Source organism: Hyaena hyaena, unplaced genomic scaffold (assembly GCF_003009895.1).
Source record: "Hyaena hyaena isolate Hyena2069 unplaced genomic scaffold, ASM300989v1 scaffold_1422, whole genome shotgun sequence".
Taxonomy (NCBI): Eukaryota; Metazoa; Chordata; class Mammalia; order Carnivora; family Hyaenidae; genus Hyaena; species Hyaena hyaena.
The window spans coordinates 301,230-328,016 of NW_024082053.1; the positions used below are offsets into that span (position 1 = coordinate 301,230).

Consider the following 26,787-nt stretch of genomic DNA (forward strand, 5'->3'; position numbering starts at 1 on the left):
TTTTTGGAGATCAGTCTTTTTATCAGATATTTGTTTTGCAAATATTCTCTCCCATTATGTGGTGTATTATCTCATTCTCTTTTTTAAAAAATTATTCTTTTAATGTTTATTTATTTTTGAGAGAAAGAGAGAGACAGAGCATAAGTGGGGGAGGGGCAGAGAGAGAGGGAGACATGGAATCCAAAGAAGGCTCCAGGCTCCAAGCTCTCAGCACAGAGCCTACGTGGGGCTCAAACTTGGGAACAGGGAGATCATGACCTGAGCTGAAGTCAGGCATTGAACCGACTGAGCCACCCAGGTGTCCCTCAAAAACCATTATTCTTAATGAATTATTTTCTGAATGTACAGATACAGTTTGTTAATTCTATCTCTAAAAAACATTAGACTTATGTCCACTACCAACACCTTACTGTGCCTTATTGAATTGCTATAATAACTGTCTCCTGGAACTTCAAGATTTCAGTCTGTCAAGAACTTTGAAGGCTAGGAGATTTTATCTCATTTTCAAACTAACAAGTTAATTTGCTACAGTTTAACAGTTGCTGCAAAAGATAAGAGACTCCCAGATCAGGAACAAAGGACTTTGTAACTCACAGCACAACAGCAAGCTCTTTGAGTTTCATGTTTATATCAGGTCTTTTCTTCCCTAATTCCCATATTAAAGATGCCCAGCAGCCCAGATGAATGCTGAGTACAAAGCAAGTTTGTATCACCTTGAGGAACTCTGAGTTTAGGAAACTCCAATCATTTACATCTCAGTTTTCTTTAAAATCTTCCCTCTGCCTCTACCTTCCAAGGACATTCTTAGAAGAAAAGCTGAAAGCTTTCAATGCCTTTGCTTAGAAGTTGTGCAGAATGTGGGACCCATGAAGAATTTTCTCCCCAAATAATCTTTCATCTCTCATGGTGGGCCATCAGAATAAGAATTCAATTTTTAAACTTTCCTCATGTTTAACAAAAAGGCCTTTAAAAATTCTCAATTTCCTAAACAAAATATAACCTCATTAGCAGAGCATTCAAGGCCCTTCAACACCAATCTCCCAATCTTCCTTTGTTATGCTCGAATCACGAGTCCCCTAAGACCTCCAAGGAGCTGACACCGATGCAAGTACATAGGGTCTTTATTACAAGCTCAAGCAGGGGCTCACCTGTCAACCGGCACCGCGGCAGCAGGGTGAAGCCCCGAAAAATAGCGAGCAGGGTTTTTATGGGGTAAGGGATGGGGGTGTTACAGCGCACACGTTGTACGTATAGCATCATCACATAAGCACCAATTACAATTGTACAGCACCCATGGTAACAGCTTTGACCATTCAGTATCTGTGAGGCGTCAGTTACTTTTGGCGGGTCTCAATCATGACCTTTGAGAATCCTTTGAAAACTACCAATTATGAGGTGAGTTCAAAGGGCTCACATGGGGTTCAGGCAAGTGGTGAGTGATTTGCTAGTTTGTACAAAGTAACTATCTATAGTCCCCAGCCCCTGACTCAGACCATAGCAATGTCACTCTTATATTTCTTAGCTTCTTTTGACTGGCTGACCTGAGGGTGGCCCGAGGGTGGCTTCAGCCTTGAGCAGTCTGAGGCTTTTCCTGGAACTGGGGCTATGTTCAGCCCAAGATTGCTCTTAATGGAGGCCTTAATTTCAAAGTGGCCTTACTTAGGCTCCTCACCTTCTAATCTTATATTCCTAAAATTTCCTGAGCAGTACCACCTATGCCAACCAATATGGATTTTTCTTGCCTTTTTCCTGTTTTGATCAGCTCTATCCTTTAATTCCTCCCATTCTCCCTGTCTCAAGTGCTCTTCCATGTCAACAACTCAATGATACCATCAGATCTGGGCAATTCTTTTTTTTTTTTTTTAAGTTTATTTATTTTTGAGAGAGTAATAGAGACAGTGTGAACAGGGGAGGGTCAGAGAGAGAAGGAGACACAGAATCCGAAACAGGCTCCAGGCGCTGAGCTAGCTGTCAGCACAGAGCCCAACGTGGGGCTCAAACCCACATACCGTGAGATCATTACCTGAGCCGAAGTCGGACGCTTAACCGACTGAGCCACCCACGTGCCCCAGATCTGTGCAATTCTTAATGCAAATGTACCTCTCACATGAGATTTTTTTTTTAAAGTTCTCTTCTTTCTCCTGAACTCTGATAGCACTTTTCCCCATAACTCAATTTAAACATTCTCTGTTAGACTTGTCTATTTGTATTTTCTCTCTACTAGCATGCAAGTAACCAGGGTCTGTATTTCCTTAACGTTGTGTCTCTCACACCATGAACTGTGTCAACCACATGCCGAATGAATGGAAGAGTAAATAAATGTTTTGATATTTTGTTTTTTTCCTAAGGGATTTCTAAGTAGATATGAGGGTATGAAAAAACAACCATCTTTTATCAATAGAACAAGTGTCCCCCAACTCACCAACTTTTTCTCATCATCACCATAGTTAGAGATATTTTTTAGACTCTCTAGTTGTTTTGGCACAAAACCCAGTGCTTCCTTTTATTAAATTTGCTGTAATATTTTAACCTAATGTGAAAGTAGCAAAGCAAAACCCAAAATTTGCATTCTGACTCGTCAACATCCCTCTTTTTAATCCCTTTTATCTCTTAACTGAAATCCTTTGCCAACTTTCCTATTTGACATCCTTTGAGTGCTTTCATGTTACCATTGCTCATCATGAAGTCACCTTGCACAACCCAGCCCTCCCACAAGGAGAGCAGGTTCCAATTAAGCTAACAGACAGCAGGTTGAAAACAGTGTCTACATACATCAGAATAACACAGTGTTTTCAAGAATGAAAGGTTCACAACTTTTTCCCCCAGAAACAGTAATATACAAGGCAGCTCAACTTGCGATAAACACAAGAAGTCTCCATCAGACACATTGTGAAGTAAAAAAATAAATAATTTTTTTAAAAAGGCTGGGGTGGAGTGGGGAGGGAGAGCATGGGGAGGGGATGATGAGTTATCCAAAGAGAGGTGGGTGCAAGCCAAATGTTCTTGGCAAAAGCATGGGCTTTGTCTTCACAGAGTCCTGAGTTGAAAAGCAAGAATCTGCTTCATACCATCTCAGAGAACTTTGTTCTTTTCTCTATTTCTAAATGCCCGTAAAGTGTTAGATTCTGGTTATGATAGTCAGTAGAGCAAATACAGTCTCGGCCCTAGTAAAATTTACAATCTACCAGGGCATAAACACAAACAAAGAAACCACCAAATCAATTTGTACTTACAAAATAGAATAAGTGCTATGGAGGAAAAAGACAGGTGTCAAAAGCATCAATGACATTAAGATCCGTAGTTTGAAGAAACCTCTTGGGAGGTCATGATTTAGTTAATATGAAAAATAAGGAGACAACTATACAAAGACTGTGGGTGATATAATCTGAAAGAAGAAAAGGTGTTTTGCTTCATTCATAAGATGGATAGTCTGAGAGTTTATTGTAAGTATATGTGCTGCCCACGTGAACGCATGAAAGTTTATATACAAAGTGCTTGGCACAGAACTGGCCCTTTGTAAATTCTCATCAAGTGATCATTCTTGTTATTGCTATGGCTGTTGATCATATATACTCGGTAGCCATGTAAAAAGCCTGCAGATCACTGAGAGATCTTTTAAACCCTAGCAGATACTCAAAAAATAAGCATTAGTAGTTACATCTTTAATCCAGAAGGAAATATATGTCAAAAATTTTGTAAAACATAGAGAAAAATCTCATGAGAAATATTAGCATCTTTTTCCTCTTCTTTCCTTGATTAGTCCTTCATCCGGATTTTTGTATTATGACGAAACCTTACTAATTCATATGCTGATAATTAGGGATTTCACATTTGTTCTGTGAGGCAAATAAATAATGCAATCAAAATGTAAGCGGGCAAAATGCGTAATTTAATTAAGGAAACCTGTTGTTTTTGAGCAGCTTTAATCACATACATTTGCATACAATTAACATGCTGATTACAAATGTCTTGAATTAAAGCAAAGCTAGGTAAGATCTTACTCTGTAATACTTGACCTCTGCAAATTTAGATTTCTTGTCAAAGTTTGCCATAAATAAGGCATGCCATTAACTCTCATTCTTTTCTTCAGTTAGTCCAAATTAAGTCCTAAATTGACCTGCTTTCCTTGAGTAGCTTTTTATAATTTGTATGCTGCATTTCCCAGAAGTTAGTAGATCTAATCAAGGTGGACTCCTTTATGGTTAAATAATCTTTGTAGTAGTTACAATATGATAAAGATTGAAAGGGTGTTTGAGATGTAATTTTCCTTTATTATTTTGCCAAATCTTCCTTTGTATAATCCTCAGGACTAACCCCGCATCTCTGATTCCATATGCCCAGAGTCCCCATAAGGACCCCATATGATTCTCTACATACTTAAAAAAAAATTGTCTTTGTTCTCTGCCTCATGGGATAAGAGGAGTTTGTAGAAAAGTTGTGTAAGTTTTAGCACACGAATCCTGAAGTCAGGCCTCCCGTTAGACGAAAGACTTAAAAGTTGATCCTGTATGACTAATGTGTTTTATTAATCTTCAGTGATAATCTTGATGCCCCATAGGAGGGATGGTTTTAGGTCATCTCCAGGACTATTTTATTTAGACCATCTCATAAAATAGTTTAAAATGTCCAAGATCATCATTAGAAAAGTTTGGGTCACAATCAAAGGATTAAAACAAAAGATAAAGTCATAATGCTCATACAGATACCAAACGAATATGTGTTAAAGATTTTAATTCATCATTACTGAAGGAGTGGATAAGAAGTTATAGGTGATTTCAGGGAGCCTAGGGTGGCTCAGTCGGTTGAGTGTCTGACTTTGGCTCAGGTCATGACCTCATGGTTTGTCATTATCTCACGGTTCTTTGGTCTGAGTCCCCCATGGGTCTCTGTGCTGACAGCTCAGAGCCTGGAGCCTGCTTTGGATTCTGTGTCTCCCTCTCTCTCTGCCCGTCCCCAACTTGCACTCTGTCTCTCTCAATCCCCATAGAAAGTTACAGTGATTTAATGAAGACTCCAAAGACAGTCTGTAGGTCAAGCATACTGAAAAGAATGTACAAATGGAGGCATAGTTAGCTACTTCTCAGTGAGGGACAGAAATCAGTTGAATCTCTATTGTGCTTAATTTATTTGCATGACCAAAACAAGAATTATTATTCATTGCTATCAATTGTCTACAATTTACAAGATTGTAAAGTAGCTCAAGGGCAATAAAAGGCCTAGAGCCCCCATAAAATCAAAACGGGATCACCCAACCCAGAAAGGAAAGCCCTAACCAACTGAAGCAGAGATTTCCATTGGAACACTCAAGTATTTCCATTGTAGGGAAAGTTTTTCCCTACAGTGCAAAGAGCACATATGCTTTCCACTGTTATTCCCATATCTGGTCATCCACAAATGTATATTGAAATATTCCTGGATGCCAGGCCGAAAGGTAATCTCCAGAGATTAAGACATGACTCATTCATGGTTCTTATCCTCAAAAAGCTTAAAATATATGTGCAAACAAATGAGGGCAAAAAAAGTCCCAGGGGGGTTATAATAAAAGTTTATACAGAACACAGTGGAGACAGAAATAATAAGTAAACTTCAGACTCAAAGAATCTTATTCAGAGAATTTAGCCAGCCAAAGAGAAAAGACCTGAAAAATACTGACATGGAGGAATCCCCCCCAAAACAGGCCTACCTGACGCTGCCCCCAAGCCCCACAGTCCACGGTGCAGAAGGAAGCCTACTCTCTGCGGACCTGTCGACCATGTTTACAGCTGCCACCATAACACAAGCCAACAGACAAGAATCCCCACACAACTAAAGAAAGCCTCTCGACAAATAACCAACTCCACAGGGAGGTGAAAACCTTAAGAAAAAAACACAATTCGTAAAGTCAGAAAGTGTATTGCCCTTGAAATATGAACAAAATGTCATAAAGGGACAATCAAAGAATAAGAAAGAGCCCTTGAAAAAGTAAAAATGTTTGCAGATACAAAATACTTAGGAAAAAGGTAAGAAGATATTCAGGAAATCTCTAACATAGAGCAAAAGATAAAGGGGTAGATAAGAGAGAAAAGAAAATAGGAAAATTGATCAAAGAAGCCCAATGTTCAAATCGTGAACATTTCAGAAAGAATGAATAGAGAAAATGAAGGAAGGGAAATCATCAAATAAATGTAAGAACATTTCCTTATTGAAAGCATCCATAGAGTGCCCAGAAAAAGTAAAAGAGGTACAAATATATCAGTATCAGTCACATCCTTAGAACCTGCAGAACACTGTGGACAAATCTATGTTCCTAAAAAAGCAACTGGAGAGGGGCACGTGGGTGGCTCAGTCGGTTAAGGGTCGACTAAGCCCAAACCAGCTCAGGTCATGATTTCACGATTTGTGGGTTCAAGCCCTGTGTCGGGCTCTGTGCTGACAGCTAGCTCAGAGCCTGGAGCCTGTTTCAGACTCTATGTCTCCCTCTCTCTCTGACCCTCCTCTGCTCATGCTGTCTCTCTCTCTCAGAAATAAATAAAACATTAAAAAAAATTTTAAGCAACTGGAGAGAAGAAACAATTTTTTATTTATTTGCTTTGAAAGAGAGAGAGAGATCTGGGGAAGGGTAGAGAAAGGAGAAAGAGAATCCCAAGCAGGTTCCGCACTGCTAGTGCAGAGTCCTATGCAGGGTTCAGAACTCATGAAATGTGAGAACATGACATGAGCCCAAATTTAGAGTCAGCTGCTTAGCCAAATGAGCTACTCAGGTGCCCTGGAGAGAAAAAAAATTTTTTTAATTAAAATACAAATAATATTCAGTCACATGCAAAAGATTAGGAACCAGCATAGCTTTGTATTTCTTAGCTTCAAAAGTCTGAAAGTGATTTCTGACTCAGAATTTTATACACAGCCATACCACCAATTACATGTGATGATAGACTGCACACATTTTCAGACATGCGAGGACCCAAAATATTTACACACATGCGCGCGCGCACACACACACACACACACATGCATGCATCCTTTCTCCGGAAATGACTGGAAGTATTCTACCCAAATGAGGGTGTGGAAACGGGGAATCCACCTCAAGGGTGAGGCAGAGGAAATCCTGAGTGATGAAGAGAGATTCCAGAAGGACAGCTGTGCACCAGGTGGGGGTCAGAGCCAGCCCAAACCAGAGCAGGTCAGAAGGCTCGAGAAGAGAAGTCTGCAAAAGGTAGATGTGTTTGAACACAATGAGAGCAGATTTGGACAACTGAGGATGGGTTAAATAAATACTTAGAAGACTGAGCAAATGAGGGCAATCAAAATTGTTAACTCCAGGAAGTAGAAAAAGATGTGTGGCAAAGGAAATACAATCGTGTGATTCACCCATGCATGACATTTAACCACTGTAGTCACGTGACACCAAAATTAATATATAACTATGTTGGAAAGGGAGTGCTTGGAGTATATATGTGAAGGATTGTGTTAGAGAGAGGTCTTCTTCTTTCATGGACCAGAAATGATCAACAGGTATTGCTGACAATGGAAAAATCAGGGGATAGTATGTTTTGCAAGGATATAAAGAATACAAAGATGAAGAAAATGAAAGTGGGGAATTTTCCTTGGGGAACTTTAAATTGATGGCTTGGGGCCATTTAAATTGAAATTTTTCATTTTTTTAATGTTTATTTATTATTTTGAGAGACAGAGAGAGAGACAAAGTGTGAGCAGGGGAGCGGCAGAGACAGAGGGATACAGAATCCGAAGCAGGCTCCAGGCTCTGAGCTGTCAGCACAGAGTCCAACTCAGGGGTCAGACTCTCAGACCATGAGATCATGACCTGAGCCAAAGTCGGACGCTCAACAGACTGAGCCATCCTGGTGCCCCAAGTGAAATTTTTATCAAATTTTACAGTTTGATAAAAATACAAACTAAATTTTAAAATATTTTTTAATGTTTCTTTATTTTTGAGAGAGAGAGAAACAGAGCATGCCCAGGGGAGAGGCAGGGAGAAAGGGAGACACAGAATCTGAGGCAGGCTCCAGGCTCTGAACTGTCAGCACAAAGCCTGACACAGGGCTTGAGCTCACGAACCATGAGGTCATGACCTGAGTCGAAGTCAGACACTCAACTGACTGAGCCAGCCAAGAGCCCTTAAACTAAATTTTTAAAAAGTGAATAGGAGTTAAGGATGCAGAGATAAGTGCACAGGGTTTTTGGATGAATTTGGTGAGAAGGGAAAGATAAGAGATAAAGAGGTAGGTAAAGAAGGCCAATCGTTTTATGTTTGTTAAATATCTGTGAGATGCTAGAACATGTATACCAGGTGCAACATTAGGGTCAGAAAATGAGAGATTGAAGGTACAGATGAGAGAGGAAACAATGAGAGAACAGGGTTCTGGCCTTGATAGGGGTGAAGAGCTGACCCAGAGAGCACAACCTTTGCACAGGAGAGGAGACACCTCTTCTTCTGAAACTCTAGCAAAGGAGGGGAAGGTACATGTGGACACAGACAAAACTCAAGTGATCTCGGCAGCCAGGAGAAGGGGATACACAACATTCTAACGCTAAATTCTCAAAACCCAGTGTTACTAGACATTTGAGACAGTCTTCCTACTTTTCAAGATCAGTCTCCACCATCTATGTTTTTATAGGCGGGGGTGCCTGGGTGGCTCATTTGGTTAAGCGTCCGACTCTTGATTTCGGCTGAGGTCATGATCTCACAGTCTGTGAGTTCAAGCCCCACATTGGGCCCTGCGCTGACCTGCTTGGGATTGTCTCTCTCCCTCTCTCTCTGCCTCTCCCCACTCATGCTCTCTCTCTCTCTCTCTTTCTAAAAATAAATAAATAAAAACTCAAAAATTAAAAATAAATAAAAGTAAATAAATTTCATGGGGTCAGTGGACTCACCAATCCCTGGCTTATTTTCTTGCTCCCTTTCCAGTCACTCTTGCAACAGCAAATGTGGGCTTGCACTCATGTACACACACACACACACACACACACACACACACACACACACCATTTACTCACTGACAGGCACCTACTTACTGAGAATTTCCCTTCAGGAAAAACCATGCTGATAGCTTAGCAAAAAGGGCTTTGATATTCTCTTATAATTAAGATTTTTTTTCCCTATTTGCATTTCTTAAGACAACAGCAGTATCACGTGGTAGCTACCAGCTCAGGCCCTACAATCTCTACACTTAATTTTGGGACTGCAGTTCAACAATAGGTTCATCACATTGCATTTTCTATGCAATTCTAGTGCTACATTGATCTGGGATGCCATCACCACTGCCTTTACAGGGCATCTGGACATCTTCCAAATGATAAATCATAGCCCTGGAGCTCCGCCCGGGGACCTCCACCATCTTCAGTTTCAATTTTTTCACATTAATGTGCCTTTTATTATAGGCCATTCTTGTTTGCATTTCAAACATAAATAACTAAACTTGATAGAGAATATACAATGTGTCAGATACCAAGCTAAGCTTTCCACATTCATGTATACATTTACATTCATCAACTTCGGTCATTCACGTAAGTGCCAAGTACGATATTAGCCCCACTTTGAGGAATTTGAAGTGACCATCCAGGATGCAAGCCCATCTTTCTCCCTCCAGGGTCCTGGAGCATCAGGTGTCCTGCCACTCTGCCTCCCATGGTCCAAGAGCAGAAGAAAGGGCTCAACCCTGCAGAAGGATCCACTGGAAACTGTGGCATAGATGCTTCTTCCTGGTCACTGCACAGCACGTTTGCTGCTAGTCCTTCATACACCTGACATCCATTGAGAAGTTATGCAAACACGCCCTCCTGTTACAAAGATCTTTCCTGAATTCTTTAGGGTTTGGAGATGACTGGTGACCATGTGTATGTGTCTGTTGGTGTATATACATTTGTGTTTGTATGCCAGAAACTATTTACATGCCACTTTGTCAAATCCGGCAATAACACTATGAGTTATATGTTGTGATCCTTGTTTATGGAAAAGAAAATTGAGACTCAGCCAGCCCGGCTGGCTCAGTGACGTGCTTGAGACGGCGGGGACAGACAATTTGGGTGAAAGTGCAATGCTGTAGCTAGCAGTAACTCTGGGAGAGGCTGTTTTCCTCCTCCCTGTCTCTCTTCTGCACATGGCCCACAGGAGACGGTGATATATAAATATTTTGTTTATTGTTTTTTTTTTAAGAAGAGACCTTTTGACCATACCCATTTAGGAAATGATATATGACACACAAAGCGCATGCTATTCCCCATCTGATTTAAATGTAGGAATTGATAGTTTAAACCAGCTTACTGTTTTTTATAGCATAAGAACAGACCAAGGATGTTAATTACTTATACATATTCCTTCCTAAAGTTTATGTTATGCAACACGAGGTTTAATAATCACACGTGGATGCTGCAGACAGATGTGCCTGGTCCCTTTTAAAAGACAAAGGCATTTTTCTGAATAACTGCAATCCTTTCCTGCAAAAGCAGTCTTGCTAACTGTGAGTTTCCCCTCTTGCAATATTCAAAGGACAATTTTTTCTCATGATGAACCAGGAAACAATAGTGTTTTCTATGGAAAATTTGCCTCAGAAAATTCTTCTGACCTTGAGATGTTTTTGGAGTAGAATCAATGTGAACACTGTCCTTGGGCACTCCCTCTTCAAAAAAAATTTAGTGAGAAATTTCCATTACCTGAACTGTTTAATTATGGTTTTGACTTTCCTCACATCATACTCAAGGGCTGTTGAAAGGGCCCTTGTTTATTTATTTCAGTTGAAGCAGACAGAGGGACTGGCATAGCACGGGGCCATTTTAATAATAAACCATGCCCTCGGGAGTTAGAAAAAAAGGATAATTCATTTCTCTTAAAATCATATAAAGCTATATTTTCTTACTAAAGCTATCTAGCTGAAGATGCCAAATCTACAAATTAAGGACATCAAAAAGCAGAGAGTGTATACCTATCCTATATAACCCGACTTCAGAGAGTTCTGCCTACCTTAATGGACTTTTTTTCCCACAAGGAAGATTCTAGAAAATAAGCATCTCTTATTAGACAATAAAAAAGAATGAAGTTGCATACAGATACCAGCTAAACCCACAGCAGATCTTAAAATACAAAATAGTTCCACATTCATAATTATGCAAAGCATTCCAAATATGAGGCCATCACACCCAAGGGAAGCACACAAATTTAAAAATCTCATCACTTGTGTGACTTTCGGCGACTTGCACTCTTCTCCCATTTCTTGCTACATCATGTGTTACAGTTTCATCAAAGCCAACAGTTTGTTTCATTTAAAATATCTTCAATGAGCTTAGTGAGAACAGCTGCAATGCAGGTCTCTCTCACACAAATACTACTGAGTATTCCTTTTGTTCCATTTCCAGTCTAGACTTAATTAACTGAATCTGTAAAAAGTCTGCTCAGCCACCTGTCTCCATATTCAAAGTTAATTGTTGTTTCTCCCAGGTGAGTATAAGAGTAAATGAGCAACTTAGTGTACTCTTTACAGGGAGAACAAACAAGCTATTAACAGTTAAAAAGGAATGAAGGGAGGGAGGGAGAGAGGATGAATGTATGGAAGGAACAGAGGAAAAGAGGAAAGAAAAAGGGTTTTCTATAAGGGTTTGCTCTGGTCATTTTTTTTTCATGACTAATCAACATAATAGTTGCATTATTTTCAGCATAAATCAATTACCCTGGGACAGGAGTCAGGGCAGAGGCAAAATGTATCCATTTACCCTGCTGGTAAATGAAATATATGGATGAATCTTACATATATTATCTATCATGACATCACTTGGCCAATAAGTAGATATTCCCCAAATTAGAACGGGTAAAGAGCACCCCGTTCCCTTTTTTTGAATAATCTGACTTCACTACCCTGTGTATTAAACTGGTTACAATTCAACAAACTGTTTTCCACAGTAAACAAAGACATATGGACAAAAGTCAAAGTACAAATTAAAGAAAACATTTTAGCTGTTAAGATGAATATAAATACACTCTACTTTAATAAACTCATCAGATGTTCATCCATACAGTGCATATAGAATCACCATCAGTAATCTAAAACTCCCAAGACTAAGCCCTGGAAATCAATTAAAGGAAATGCTGCCACTAAATTTACACACATTTTGAATGTACAGCATTAATCCTTTAATTCTCTTTAATTTCACACATCTGGTCCTCTTTTTCCTGAGGATTTCCATATATAAAAAAATATTCACTAAGCTCCTAAGTTTTACATTGTTCTCCAGAGCATTGCTGTTCCTTTTGAGTTGCTTAGGATGCAGCTTTGCAAACACATGCCTCCTGGCTGGGCAACATATTCAGAAGATTGGAAACTCATCACCTCTAGGAAGTATGGTTACAGTTATAAAAACCTAGCAGAGCAGAAACTCCAGTGTCAAAAGCCGTTAATTCTAACTCACACTGCCAAACCACTGCTAGCAAAGTATATGTTCACAGCCTCCCTGATCACAGGTGTATCACCACCTAAGTATATCCTATATTGTGAGAACATCTTGTCTGTGGGGAAAAAAACACAATGTATATACAAAATGTATATACAAACTAAATGTATGCATCTGAGATCTACTGATTGGGGATGAGAATCTAAGGGCCACAAATGCAGTCAATATTCATTCCAAGCTCCATCTAGCAACAATCCCATCCTCTCAAGTAAAGAAGTTAGAGGTTTCCCCCAAGATTCTGTTAATTTCATTACCTGGTAATGTAAAAAGTGGATAGATTAGACCTAATTTAAACTAGCTAAATCCACTTACATTGCTTTTTCTGGGAAATGAGCAAAAAGAAGAACCCCAGTCTGAAATCTACAAGGGTTTTCTTCACAGTTTTGTACAGATGGCAGTTTCATCAACAAGAAACAGCACAGTGCAACGAGGTGTCAAGATCCCTGGTTTCCAGTTCTGGTTTTACCTTTCAGTAGCTATGGGGTGTTTGGAAGTTTGCGGAAGTTCCCTGGGTCTTCATTTGTTCACATCTTCCAAATAGATAAGAACTGTGTTTGTTTGTCTTGCTTTGTTTTGTTCCCATAACGGCTTTTAAATTCAGTTATAGAAATGTGTACAAGGCAGAAACATTATAACATAAAACTAATAATGTCAATGTGATTCTTAATGTTCCCTTGCAGTTCCATCTCCTATTTCTATCTCATCATTGCCATGTAGGGCACTGGTAACACACCATCATTGCCACGCAACCTAGACAGTTCCATGGCACAGGCAAATATGAGCCTGATTGTTCAGCATTAATATCCACTGAGGCAATTAATCAAGCTGGCAAAACTTCCTGGGAAAACAAATGGCTACGAAGGTAAAGTGGCATGGGTCTGCTTCACAATGGTTTCCAGGCAGCCCTCTTAGTTGATGCCAGATGAGTGACTAAATCAGGATTCAGCTAACTTCTCCTGTAAAACACCAGATAATAAATACTTCAGGATTTGCAGGTCTTTGTCGAAGCAATTCAACTCTGCCAGGACTATACAAACATAGGCATAGACAATATGTAAGTGACTAAGTATGACTGTATTCCAATGAAACTTTATTTATGTCTGCCGATATGTGAATTTTGTATAATTGTTATATATCACAAAATATTCTTTTTTTTATTTCAATTATTTAAAAATGTAAAAATCATTCTTAGCTCTTGAGTGTACAAAAGCCGGTGTTGGCTGGAAGTTGGTCCAACACCTTCAGTTTGCCAATTTCCAAATGAATGTTAGGAAATCAGACAGGTTTTTCATTTGCACTCTGTTGAGATGTCTATTTGGGTTACATTTTGCTGCTACTAATTGTCTTCAGAACCAATAACCCTCCACAATGTATGGTGATGGTGTCCATGGGTCAGAGACACTGGACCAAGTAAATACAGTGAGAGAGAAAAAATCTCATATGTGGCACTGACAGAAATACAAGCAGTGGAGTGAGGCAAGTCCTAAGTCAGGTGGCAGGTACCCTGATCTCTGATCCTGTGTCCTTGGCACAGAATCTCTATGAGACTAGAAGAAAGATAAAGGCAAGAATCCAGGCACAGTAAAGGCAAGGCCACGCTAACACCTGCAAATGTAGTGCAGTGTTCTCTCATCTTAAAGAACTCATCTAATATATCAATAGTCACCTGCTCCCAAACTGGTCTGACAGGGCTTGGAGGCCTCCTGCTCATTGTGGCTAGTAAAATTCTACTAAGCACACTCAGTCTTATCTTTATCCTCCTTTGGAAATTGGAAATACTTATGAAAAAATATAACACAAGTCACCAACGTTAGTGTTGATCAGGTTATTTTACTCAAGGCTTGGAGTAAACAGCAACAGCAGGTAGGGTCTAGGGGTGATCAGACTTTCGAGAAAGAGAAAGAAGGTCAACAAGAAGGAAGCACTCAAACTTTGCCAGTTTCATAGTTCAGGCTAAGTAGATCCTTGTCATTCATTCCCTAGTGTTTATTGGGCTCTTCCTCAGTTCAAAGTGCTTGGCAACCAAAACCTTCACCTTCGTGATGCTCACAAACACAGAATTATGACTGAGACTTTCTTCCTGTGTTAATAATAGCTAACATTAAGCTAAAAGGTCAACTGAACTCTAATAAAAAAGCCAAAGTGTATGGATACTTTTGGACATATGCATTTTCATTCAAAATAACCCATAATGAAATCTGCAGTATAATGATATAGTGAGCTCACAGCCTTGCAGTTTCTTTTGCTTTTTTCCCCCACATTTGTAACCAGAATACACTGGTATTCAATACTAACATAATGGTTTTAATGGTTAATCAACCATGTGTAAGAAAAATATGTTACAGAAATAATCCCAATTTGAGTTTGGCAAGAATTTATACCATTTGCTTCACTAATATTTGGTGGTAAGAACAAAGCTCAAGAAATTCTCTGTGGAACATTCAGCTCATTAAAATACACCTCAGTTACCATATTGCCACTAACTATGTTGGAAACGCAGATCAACTGGAAATACCTAAAAATTAGGGAATAATACTTGGGGTAAAATAAACATTAGAGTCAGAAGGGCCCAAATTTGAGTTCCAGCTCACCTCTCTAACAACGGTGTTACCTCAGACAAGTGATCTCCACTCCCCAAGCCTTAGGGTCCTCACCTGTCAAACATGAATAGGAATTCTACCCATGAGTTTGTTGTGATCATTCCAGACATACTGTCTATAAGAGGGCTCAGGACAGCATACAGACAGAACAGGCTTCATCATTGCCATAAGAGACATATACTGATCTCTACTTGAAAGCCTTGAGAAGTCAGAATGGAGCTCATATAATTGGCTTTCTGGTAAACTGAGGTTACACAGCAATCCCTTTTCCTCAATCACAAGAGACTGGCTTTCTGGTAAACTGAGGTTAAACAGCAATCCCCTTTCTTCAATCACAAGAGACCTGGATTCACTTTCTTACTTTCACTAAACTAACCTAGAGGGTATATTTAGGGATTTTTTTTTTTTTTTGTAACTGAGGACCCAACAATGACTATGCCTAGATTTGAATCCTGTCATCTACTAGCTATATGACCTTCCAAGTTTTTTTAACCCTTTATATACCTCATTCCTCTGTCTGTAAAATCAGAATAGAAATAGTACCTAATTGTTAAGCTCTTAGGGCTGTTGTATGGAAATATACATGTATAAACACACATATACACACATATGTGCATGTACACAAAGCTTAGTAACAGTAGTATCCCTACTAGAGTTTCTAAGTATTAGCCATTATGATTCACATTAACATCCAGGACATTAGAAAAAATAGTGAAGCTAAAAGATTGAGAAGGTGTAGGGGAGTCAGCAAATGGATAAAGAGAGCAAGATTTATTTACTTAAGAATTATAATTGAGTACTATACTGTGCCAGGCACTGTTCTATTTTTGGTTACCACTCTTCGAGGTGAGGGGAGACACATACAAGCTGTACTCTCCAAGTTATTTGCCTGTTTTTTTTTAATTTAAATCTCTCCTCTAAAGTTATGCTATGGCCATTTGCCTCTTTCTCCTAAAAACCTAAAAGGAGAGGAAAGCAATTTAGTCTGCTGGATTTTTTTTCTTGGTTGTGGTCCTGTTTAGGTGTGTGCCTTTGGTTAGTTCTATAGGAGACCTCTCAACCCCCCCCCTCACCTTACATTCTGCGTGGAAGCTGCACCATCCTTGCTATGTCCTTTGTGATGAAGCCCATTAAAGGAATCCCTGCACTTGGAAGCTACACTTGTACTTTGTATGAAGGATCTACCATCTTACTTAAAGGCTGGAGGTAGCTATGGGCCAAGAAGAAACTTAGTTTTCAAAAATCCAAAACTTCACTTACTCGGACAGAGTCACAGTGCTGGCAGTATGAATGCCAGCCTATGCCAACTAACAGCGGAGAGTAAGTCTTTAAAGAAACTGTCACTTTGTTTATTGTTTTCTTTCTTTTTCTTTCTTCGATTCTTTCTTTCTTTCTTTCTTTCTTTCTTTCTTTCTTTCTTTCTTTCTTTCTAGGTGAGGAAACTTATAATATGTTTAACTCAAATTAGTATTCAAGACTTAAAATATCTTTTTGCTAGAGATGAATAAAAAGTAAAATATGAAAATGAATGTTCCGGGGTCAAGATGGGTACTGATCTCCTAACAATAAAAGCCTCTGGACTTGGACTTCTTTGGGTGTAGGCTCTGGGGACAGCAAGAGCTACCCACTAAGGTTCTGCTAATAAAGGACCCCTGCATCCTCATGTGTCCTGTGGTAGCAGCAGGACAACAGCGTCCCACCCTCGTTTACAGCTGCTCACTTTCTAGTGACCTGCATGGGCACTTGCCAGTGCCCTGCTCCTTCCTTTCCCATGTAAAGGACTCTGTCCAACATCACCTTCTCCCCCAGCTGGAGGCAATTTCCTAGATTTTGGTATAAATACATCAAAATATAAAAGAGCTGGTTATATCTTTCTATCAGGAAAATGGTTCTTATTTTCTCACACTAACACAATGAGGTAAACCAATTAAATGTTTTCCACAGAATAAGGAAGATCTGCCTTGTTTTATTTCCTGCAAATAACAATGAAACTCTCTGAGTGGGGAGGGAAAGAGTCATCTCTGGAGATCTCTGGTTAAGCATTTGCTCACAACAACTAAAACGTGCCTTCAGCTGACCTGAAAGAATTTAATTTGGGGAAATTCTACCCATATAATAGCTACCACCGTCTCAGAATACATTTTAGCATACTTGTTTTCAAAAGCTGAAAAAGCCTGCTTTGTGGTTTATCATTTCTCCTTGAAAAAAAATACATTAAATCAAATGGTAACTTGAAATCCATAACATCCTAACATTGAAAAATAAGCTATAGAATCTTTCCTTAAAGTTCCAACAGAAACCAGATTGTGACTATCCATTTATGTGCAAGGGACTTCATCAGGAAAGTAAAGGAGAGGTAGTACAGGCATTTTAAACAAGTGAGTAAATTGAGTTAGTCAAACCCAGTAGAGAAAAGACTAGAAAGAGCCATAGGAAGCAAGGAATGAGCAAGGTCAGCAAGTTAGAGGCTGTTTCTCTGGGGCAGAAAAAAACAGAGCAAATCTAAGAGACACTTCAACAACCGAACCCACAGCACGCAGTTGTCATTCTAATTTGGGCTGTGGTCAAGGTAAAGGGGCAGGCAGATGAAGAAAATTACCCTGATCCTATGATGTAGGGGAAGAAAGCTTTCTCCTTCTACCCTTCTTGGTTCTTCATCTGCTCTAACAACTAAATTGTCACAATACGGATTAATAGGAGAAAAATAAATTCAATATTGTATGCACTGAAGCCCCAAAGATAGGTGACTCCAAGAAGTGACCAAGCAGGCAGCTTTTATATCTTTTGGCAAAAGAAACAATTACACCTGAAGATTTGACAAAATAAAGGAATTTTGGCGTGGGGTAGCAAATTAACGAAGAAATAACAAAGTTTGGGTATACATCCTTCTCAGCCCTGAATTCCCTGTCTCTGGTGATAAGGATGCCCTCTACCCTCTTGGTATAGGAAGGCTACCTTCACGCAGGAGATTGATTTCCTACTTCCAGGGAAATGTAGGAGGTCAGAGCATCTTCCCTGCACTGGCTGTTTCTTAAATAACTTTAATTCAAAATAATCAATATGCCAAAGTGTTATATTTTGGGGTAGTGTATTTTGCTCCCCTCAATATTCTCCAAAACTAAGAAAAAATAACAGTTGGCTCTTAATATTGCTGTGTGCATACAGGATGCACTAGGATCACAGAGGGCAGAGATACTAACAGCATGGAAAGAGGCCAGGGAAGGCCTTACCACAGAGGGCCTAAGCCCACCATAGAAGGAAGAGGAATTGATTAGGCAGACAAGAAAGATTTTTCTGACAGGAAGTCATAAGAAAGTATGTTCTGTTTTAGGAACCTAAGTTAGAAGGTGGGATCTGGCAAACTAGACTGGTCAGATCATAAAAGAATTTCATGCTAGTTCTGTTTGGTCAGCAGTTCTTCTCAGTCAGGAGAAACAGAATTTTGCCAACTTATGCCAAAGAAAATAGAAAAAAAGAGAGGACAATTAATTACAACAATTTACAAAAGCAAAGGAAACATTAAATAAACATGTCTTTGAAAGAATCCAAGGCAGCTGAAGGGATCCAGGTAATAGTTGCAGAGGACAACCTTCCTGAAGTGCCCTAATCTATAATACATGTCAGCAACAGCTTGAAACAAACCACTTCCAAATACTTTCAATCTTTCCTTCTTTTCATTGAAAATCTCCAGGAGAAAATTGGCCTGTCTTGGCCAGGAGAGCAGAAAGGTTCTTGAACAGCAGTACTATAAAGCCTACAGGCACTGGGATCTGATTCGATCTGGAAACTAACATCAGTTGTATGGCTCCCAGAAGAACTGAGGGTGGATATTTCGCAAGCAAAAAGAGACCGGTGAGGGGCCTGTACACTCTGTCAAGAAGCTTGGACTTTATCCTATAGGCGGAAGGAAGCCACTGGGGGACATAAGGATGGAGACGATCCATGTCTTTGGGAACACAAGACACTATGCAACTGTAACAAATAAGATCATAAAATGAGTATCATGTGGTTTTGTGTGTAGGTTACAATATATAAATGATACACAAATCCTCATGACACCCACTGGCAAACACTATCACAAGACGTTAGAAAGAGGAGTAAATTTAGAAACCATTGAATGAATCCAATGTCATTCTACACGTAACTATACAGAGGCTCAGCGTCTGTGCCCTTCCTTGGGTCATAAGTCTACTTATCAGCATTCAGGATTTTGGACTAATTTTCTTATCAGCATTCAGGATTTAGGACTAATTTTCTTTAATTATCAATGCTATCCTGTCAAGCTCTTATGGGAAAAAAAGCCCATTTAAAAAGATCATTCTTCACGAAAGTATTGTACTCTAACACCGATTCTATGTCTTTACAATACATAATATAGGGCATTTCTCTCATCATTACTTAGAATGCTTAAGAAATAATGGTGCCTTCCACTATCTTTCACTGTTTTATTTATTTAGCCAGGAACTAGTAAGTATCAGGCACTGTGCTGACTGAAGGCACAAAGAGAGTAGTAATGAAACTGTTACTAATGACATGAAGGATAATAATGGCCATTATTTACATAACATTTACTTGGTGCCAGACAATATCTCAGTACTCTTCATATAGTAATTCATTTAATCCTCATAAAAACTGGTAGGCTGGAATGGGGAGTGATTGTTTATGGGTATAGGGTTTCTTTTGGGGGATGATAAAGATGTTCTAAAACTAAATTGTGGGAATGGTTTCACCAACTGTAAATATGCTGGAAAACACTGACTTGTACACATTAAATGGGTGAATTTTATGATATATGAATTATTTTTCAATAAGGCTGTTTAAAAAAAGAAAACAGCAAAACCCAGGACATAGATTATGCAGACACTAATCTGAGGCACAGAGAGGTTACATCATTGGTCGAAGGTCAGAAAGCTACTCAGTGACAGAGCTGGGATTTCCAATACAAGCAGTCAAAGATGCAAAGTCTGTATATTAAATACTATGCAATCTCTGACCTGGAAGAACTCACAATCTGGGGCATTTTTATAAACATGAGTCATAAACGTCTTGCCCTTGTATCTAAATTATGCAGATCCATTAAACACAAACTCAGAAAAAAAGAAGTTCACAAAAGAAAGCCAGTAGATGACAGAACGCCAAATATCTTTAGATGCATCATCATTTCTTTTTTTTTTTTTTATTTCTAGGAGAGAGAGAGACAGCGCGAGCAGAGGAGGGTCAGAGAGAGAGGGAGTCACGGACTGAAACAGGCTCCAGGCTCTGAGCTGGCAGTCAGCACAGAGCCCGACGCGGGGCTCGAACCCACGAACCGCGAGATCATGACCTAAGCGAAAGTCGGACGCTTAACCGACTAAGCCACCCAGGCGCCCCAAGATGCATCATCATTCCTAAAGCCTGATTCTGCTCCTGGTGATGCTAATGTAATCAGCGAAAAGTATCAAAAAATATGCTACATTGGAAAAGAGGATGAAGATTGAGGTTTCTCATTGTCCATTAACATGACAAGCTAAAGCTTCCCTGTGTGTCCATGTGCCTGTGCATACGTAAGCATTTGAGGACTTGGGTGTGTGTGTGTGTTTGCTGGAAAATTCCCCTCCTAAATATCATGCCGGTTCTCCACTGTATATCCGGAAGCTGGCGGGGCACAAGGGAGATAAATGGATGATGATGAATGAATGACTCTCAGCTAGTTAAAGAATAGCTTAAATTGACCTCCAACTTCTTGGACTTTAGAGTGGCTCAAATCTAGACCATAAGAAAGGAAAAAGATCTGCACTAGAGGTGTGCAGGCATTAAATGACTTAGTCATTTGGTAAGTGCACCACTTACTCAGGCCACACCTCCAAACCTTTATAGGTCTAGTTCTCACAGAAAATTCCTTTCAAGAACACAAACTATCATTGTCTTGAAATTGTATTTAACTGGTTATGAAAAGGACTGGGTAAGAGGAAATTGGTGGCTGAGCTCAAAATCTGTTCCACTGCAAAAACAAAACCAAAAAAAAAAAAACCCAAAAAAACTCAATACATTCCCAGGAATAGTGATCTAAGAGCAAAGCATTTCCTTAATAGCATAATGTCAACCTGTTAATACAACCAAGATGCAGCAAGCAGAAATAGAAGCTACCTAACCCAGAATGCAGTGGCCACATTTCAGTTTCACAAACCGGCAGAGGTTGCTCAAAAGTCTTCTCAAGAGCATTAATGTGCAAGGACTCTGCTAACTGCTGGATAACTAAGCCATGACCTCTTGTGCTGAAGGAGTTTACAGAATAGGTGTTTCTACCTCCTCAAAATTTTTAGAATTTCTGTGTTATCAGAATTAGCTGAATACTCTTCACATTAGCTAACAAATTACGAATGTGACATTCACCAGGCTGCAAATGGGATTTTTCTCATCTGTGAAAAACCAAAAGAGCTATGTGAAAACTACAAAGGCCGATTTTCGTACTAGAGTTCAACTAAAAAAATGCTAATTATCATTTAAATGACAAAGAAAATAAATTTTAAGAAAGGTAGTAAGTACCAAATAAGTTATATTTAGCTTTTTAACGTTTAAAGTAAAAAGATACACTCTCTTCCCAGATCTGATTCCTCCATCTGCCACAAACTTTAGACATTCTTCTGTTGGCTTACTTATTGTATGTACTACAGGCAGGAGAACCAGATGGTTAAGAGCTAGAATGTTCATACAATGTATTATCCAAACCACAGCACTTGTGAGTGAATAAAGTCGTAATAATTACATTGGGGCAGCAGAAGTAACCTGGGACCTTCCCAGGCAAACTGAGATATAGTGTCACCCTATTCAAAATCTCTTCTCTGATGTCAGAATTTGATCTGGGCAGCGAGAAACGATTGAAGGCTTTTGAATAGTGTTTGTTAAATGCCCATCAGTTCAGGAAGTTGAGCACAGAAGTGAGGTTTGGCCCAAACAGATCAGAAAGAGATTGAGCATAGGAAAACCCATGGAAACGTTTTTATGGCACCGACACTAGGAAAGAAACAAAGGGCTTGGCTAGAATGGTGTCAACAAAAAGAGAAAATGTATAGGAAAGATTGGCAGTTAAAGAAATCAGATAGGTTATGCTACGAGTCCAAGTAGTTGAAAAATATTACACACATCTCAAAGGACTTGACACGTCAACCCAGGCATAGCAGAGCACCTGATTGTAGGAAAAACCAAGGAGCTCCGATTCTAGGGCAAAAGCTGTTTGCTCCCAATCTATTCTCACCCTTCCTGTTCCATCAGTGCCAGGCTCACAGGTGTGCGCTTCATTCCAAGGAGAAGCGGAGCCCTCCACAGACCACTTGCTAAGGGAAGCCAAGAATTTCCTTCACTGGCAGGGTAATAAACTGCCACCAACAATTGCTCCAGACACCACTTGGTGGCACCAGTACCCTGAAATGATTGAAATGTAACCTGCTATTCTAAATCTTAAACAGGAAACTTTGGACTCATAAAAAAGGTCTTCAGCCAACCCTCAAAGTTCAATGGTTTTTCATGAGTATCTGACTGCTCCCAGAACTTTCACGTCCTCATTTATCTCAATCGTTGGAAATCCTGAAAACTAGAAGATGAGAATGTTTTATTTTAATGACTTCTCATTATTTCAAACATTCCTTTGTAGGCATATACACCTATAATTTGCATAAATGTGACCACCCCAGATGTTTCTCATGTTAGGCTTTTCCTTTCTTGTTTATTTTCCTCATGCACCACCCCTGTAATTCCTCCTAACCCCTTCCAGACAACACATCTTAACAACTTGGTATGTATCCGTCCATGCTTGTTTCCATCACCATACGACCTTATACAAACGAATGTACAGACAAGAGATAAATGTATACATATAAAAGCGTTTTAGATCAAGGATTTAGAAAATGGGCTCTCATATTCTTTTACACATCTTGCTTCTCTCCCTCCACAGTATCTGATGGTAATCCTTCTAAGCAACTAGTATTGCTCCAATTCACTCTTTTTGGGAGGTTGCATAATAGTACATGATATAGACATACATTAACGTATTCAACGACAGGCCTTTGGTAAAGGGTACTTACTTGATTTCAAATTTTTTATTGTTGATTTGCCACAATAAATCACGTTGCTGTGGAAATCCTGTGTTTATATCCTGTATAGTAGCGTTCCTGTCTCTAGGAGTTAGGTTCCCAAGAGTGAATGCTGGATTGAAGGGTAAGTATACACTTTCAGTTTTTAAGAATTGTTGCTAGATTTACATTTAAAAAGCTCTTTAAGGGGCGCCTGGGTGGCTTAGTCGGTTAAGAGTCCGACTTTCGCTTAGGTCATGATCTCGCGGTTCGTGGGTTCGAGCCCCGCGTCGGGCTCTGTGCTGACTGCCAGCTCAGAGCCTGGAGCCTGTTTCAGTCTGAGACTCCCTCTCTCTCTGACCCTCCCCTGCTCGCGCTGTCTCTCTCTCTCCTAGAAATAAGTAAAATATTAAAAAAAAATAAAATAAAAAGCTCTTTAAAATCCCCATTTCCACCAGCAATACATGAAAAGTGCCCTTTTCCTCCCATCTCCACTAGCCATGTGCCTTGTTGCCTTTTTTCTTTTGCCAGCCTGACAGATATAAAGTGAGATAACATCATTATTTAACTTTTTGTTTTCCCAACTAGTTGTGATTTTGAGCTCCTTCCAGGACTTTTAGACATTCTGATTTGATTCTTCACAGCTCTTGCCCAAAGCAAGGGCATTTTACAGGGGGGTTTGCTTAGTAAATAAGCTATAAAAATATTGCTAAAATATTACAAAAAATAGAAAAATAGGTTTTATCATGGTCACCATTATCTATATTTGATAGCTAACCCTAAAAACACTTGGATGCTTGCTTCAGCAGACTATATATACTAAAATTAGAACAATACAGAGAAGATTAGCCCGGCCTCTGTGTAAGGATGACATGCAAATTTGTAAAGCATTTCCTATCTTAAAAATACATTCATACATGCATGCATACATACATAAAAGCACTGGGATGCCAGAAAATAGTCTTGTGAGTACTATTCAATTCTGGAATGTCAGCTTTAAGAAAAGATGATGGTTATTTTTCTCCTCATAAGGAATTGTCTCACTCTTTTCATATTTCTCTGCATAAGGAATTGAGTGCTTTGCTTCTGATTGGACGTCGTACTGCTGTATATGTTTAAGTAGGAGTTGGTATTAAATAGAACCAGCCCATTTATTTGAGTGTCATTCAAAATACTTGCTTTAAAAAAAAAAAAAGAACAAAAATCAGTAGGGAAAGAAATTGTATTTTTAAGCTTCTAAGAAGATTTTATAAACAATGTAGCCTAGAGAACAAAAAAACTCATAAAATGACTTGACAGAGTCCTTTTAAGTGAACATATGTGAGTTTATGCATCCATATGTGTTCACATATGTCCTACATATGCACAGCCAGCTGCTAACCAACCAGATTGTTCGATGTGTATGTTTACTGTAAAACAAGCAGAAAGTGTTTGGTCTCTTTGTTAGAGAAACAGCTCATAATTTCAAGTATACAAATGTCAGTTGTTTCTCCTTTCTTTTTTTTCCAAGCCAAATGAACTGTTGATGCCCAATTTAGCAGGATCCTAGCTGAGGCTGACTCTTGGCCAGCTGCAGAAACCCAGCCCCAAGGTTCGGGAAATTTTTACAAGAATAAGGGGCTTTTCCTAATGGCTCCTCAAACCATAGGAAGTTTCCTTAGAGCCTCAGCCAGTTTCTTCCCACTCAATATCTCAAAGGATAATCACTAATGTTCTTTGGATACTAATGGGTGGACTTAGTGTGTAAATTGAGACTATCAAGTTCTCCCCTACTTTGGTCAACTACTCTTTCAAGGCCCACTGTTAACAGAAAGCATCTTGGGATGTAGAGATAATTTCTGTGACAACAACTTTATCTATGGTTCCTCAGTATCTCATAATTTCAGCCTTTATGGCAGTGCTCTGCAGCTTACAATGGGGAGTGAAATTTGGCCCAATTTCCAGTTGAAGATGGAGTCTTTGGACCAGTTAGACCTCTACTTCTGCAATCAGCACATTAAACCCAATGATCACTCTTAGTATCCCCTAATACTCACATTAATATTCTCTGAATAGCAGAAAGAAAAAGATGTAAGGAAGCAGGCTATAGGGAAAAGGGTTTATGCTCTGGAGTGGAAGAGTTTGTCCAATCCTGGCTGTCATTATCTGGCTCTGTGGCCTTAGTAGCTCCACACTTCCAACTTCATTCAGTTTCCCCATCAGCTATGTGGGAATAGTAATGCCAATTTCCTAAGTTTCTGGTGAAGATGAAATGAGATAGCCTATATAAAGAACAATGCACAGTTCTGGGGACATATTAAATGCTCAATAGTTATGAATTCCCTTCCTCTCCATCTCTACTTTCCTCCCTCTAGACTCAGCAAAAAGGGAGAGATGTGAGAACCAAGAATATATCTTAGCCAAGGAGATAATCCCAAAGTCCCAAATCCCAAGCATAGGGTGTTGGTGTTAGAACAGAGGCTCAATTCAACAGAAAAAAAAAACAATTTTTTTAATGTTGTGTTTTGATATCATTGAGACTAGACTGATAAATATGTGTGTGTGCTCATAAATGCATACTCATTTATTTAACATCTACTGTGTGCCTAGAACAGTGCTTGCCATAAGTGTCCATAAATACTTCTTAAATAAGTGAATGAAGACCAAGCCCTTAAAGCACCATCATAATTTCTTCATAGATGCTCAGTTTCCTGGGATTATCTTTATTGGTGATGATTCTCTGCTTTCTAAAGTGAATGTCATGATAAGGAAGAAGTATGAATATCTTCTGTCATTGTTTTACTCAGCCCCCAAAACAACTAGAAGTATCCAATCCACTTTCCAGTCGGCCAGCACAGTCTCCTTCTACATCTAGCCACCTCTCATTCCTTCTTCTCCTTCCTCCATTGAACCTTCCTAAAGCTGTCCAGTATTTTACCACAACTGAAAAACACAACTCCTATTGCTGCAAGTGTCCATGTGTTTGGGGCAAAATGAGCCACTGTTGACAATTGTAAAGAAAGAGAGAACAGCTGTTTGCATCTGGATATGGGGTAAGAAAGAGAGAACAGCTGGTGGCAGCTGTGGCAGACAAGAAAGTGAGCTAGCGAGCAGCTGCTGGTAATTCAGAATCTACTAGACTGCCCAGAATAATTGAAATCCAGAAGAAGCATGCAAGACTTGACTTAACTGCTCTACTGTATCCTGCTCTTCATTAGATCTTACTTGTCTTTCATTAGAGACATTCCCATGATAGCCGTATGAGGATTCCCACTAGGAATATCAACCCCTCCTCCCCACCCATAACCCTTTAGAGAATCAAACCAGGAAAGGTAAGATGGTACAGGCATTACTTCCAGTAAACCCATGCTCATTTTTACAAGAAGGAATCAGTCTGTGGTGGACAAGGGAAGGAATCTTACCAATGATGGATCTATCACAAAAATGGGCAAAAATAATTCTTTCTATATGACAAGAGATTATGGTCATTTTGATGATGATCCCACACTTCAGAAGTCAGTAGGCTAACATAAAAATGTGGTAACTTAAGTGTAATATAAGCCTAGAAAAATACATTTTAAAACCTTGTCGGTGGTTTCAATGTTTCTTTTTTTATATGCATGCAATCTTGTGAATGTGTATACATGGATATATTTCCCTCTATTTTCTTTCTTCTTTTTAGTAAAAAGAGGAGAAAGACATTTTTGTATCATGCATCTGGT

The 26,787-nt window shown here is 39.3% G+C and overlaps 1 protein-coding gene and 1 non-coding gene across 4 annotated transcripts in view; one reads left to right on the forward strand and one right to left on the reverse strand.

The window, feature by feature from the left end:
- The window catches only part of TSPAN8 (tetraspanin 8), a 98,953-nt gene that overhangs the window by 50,232 nt on the left and 21,934 nt on the right, over positions 1-26,787 (reverse strand). The window lies entirely within an intron of this gene.
- On the forward strand, positions 23,880-23,988 carry LOC120225467. The gene has a single exon (XR_005526817.1). It is a non-coding gene; the product is annotated as a U6 spliceosomal RNA (small nuclear RNA).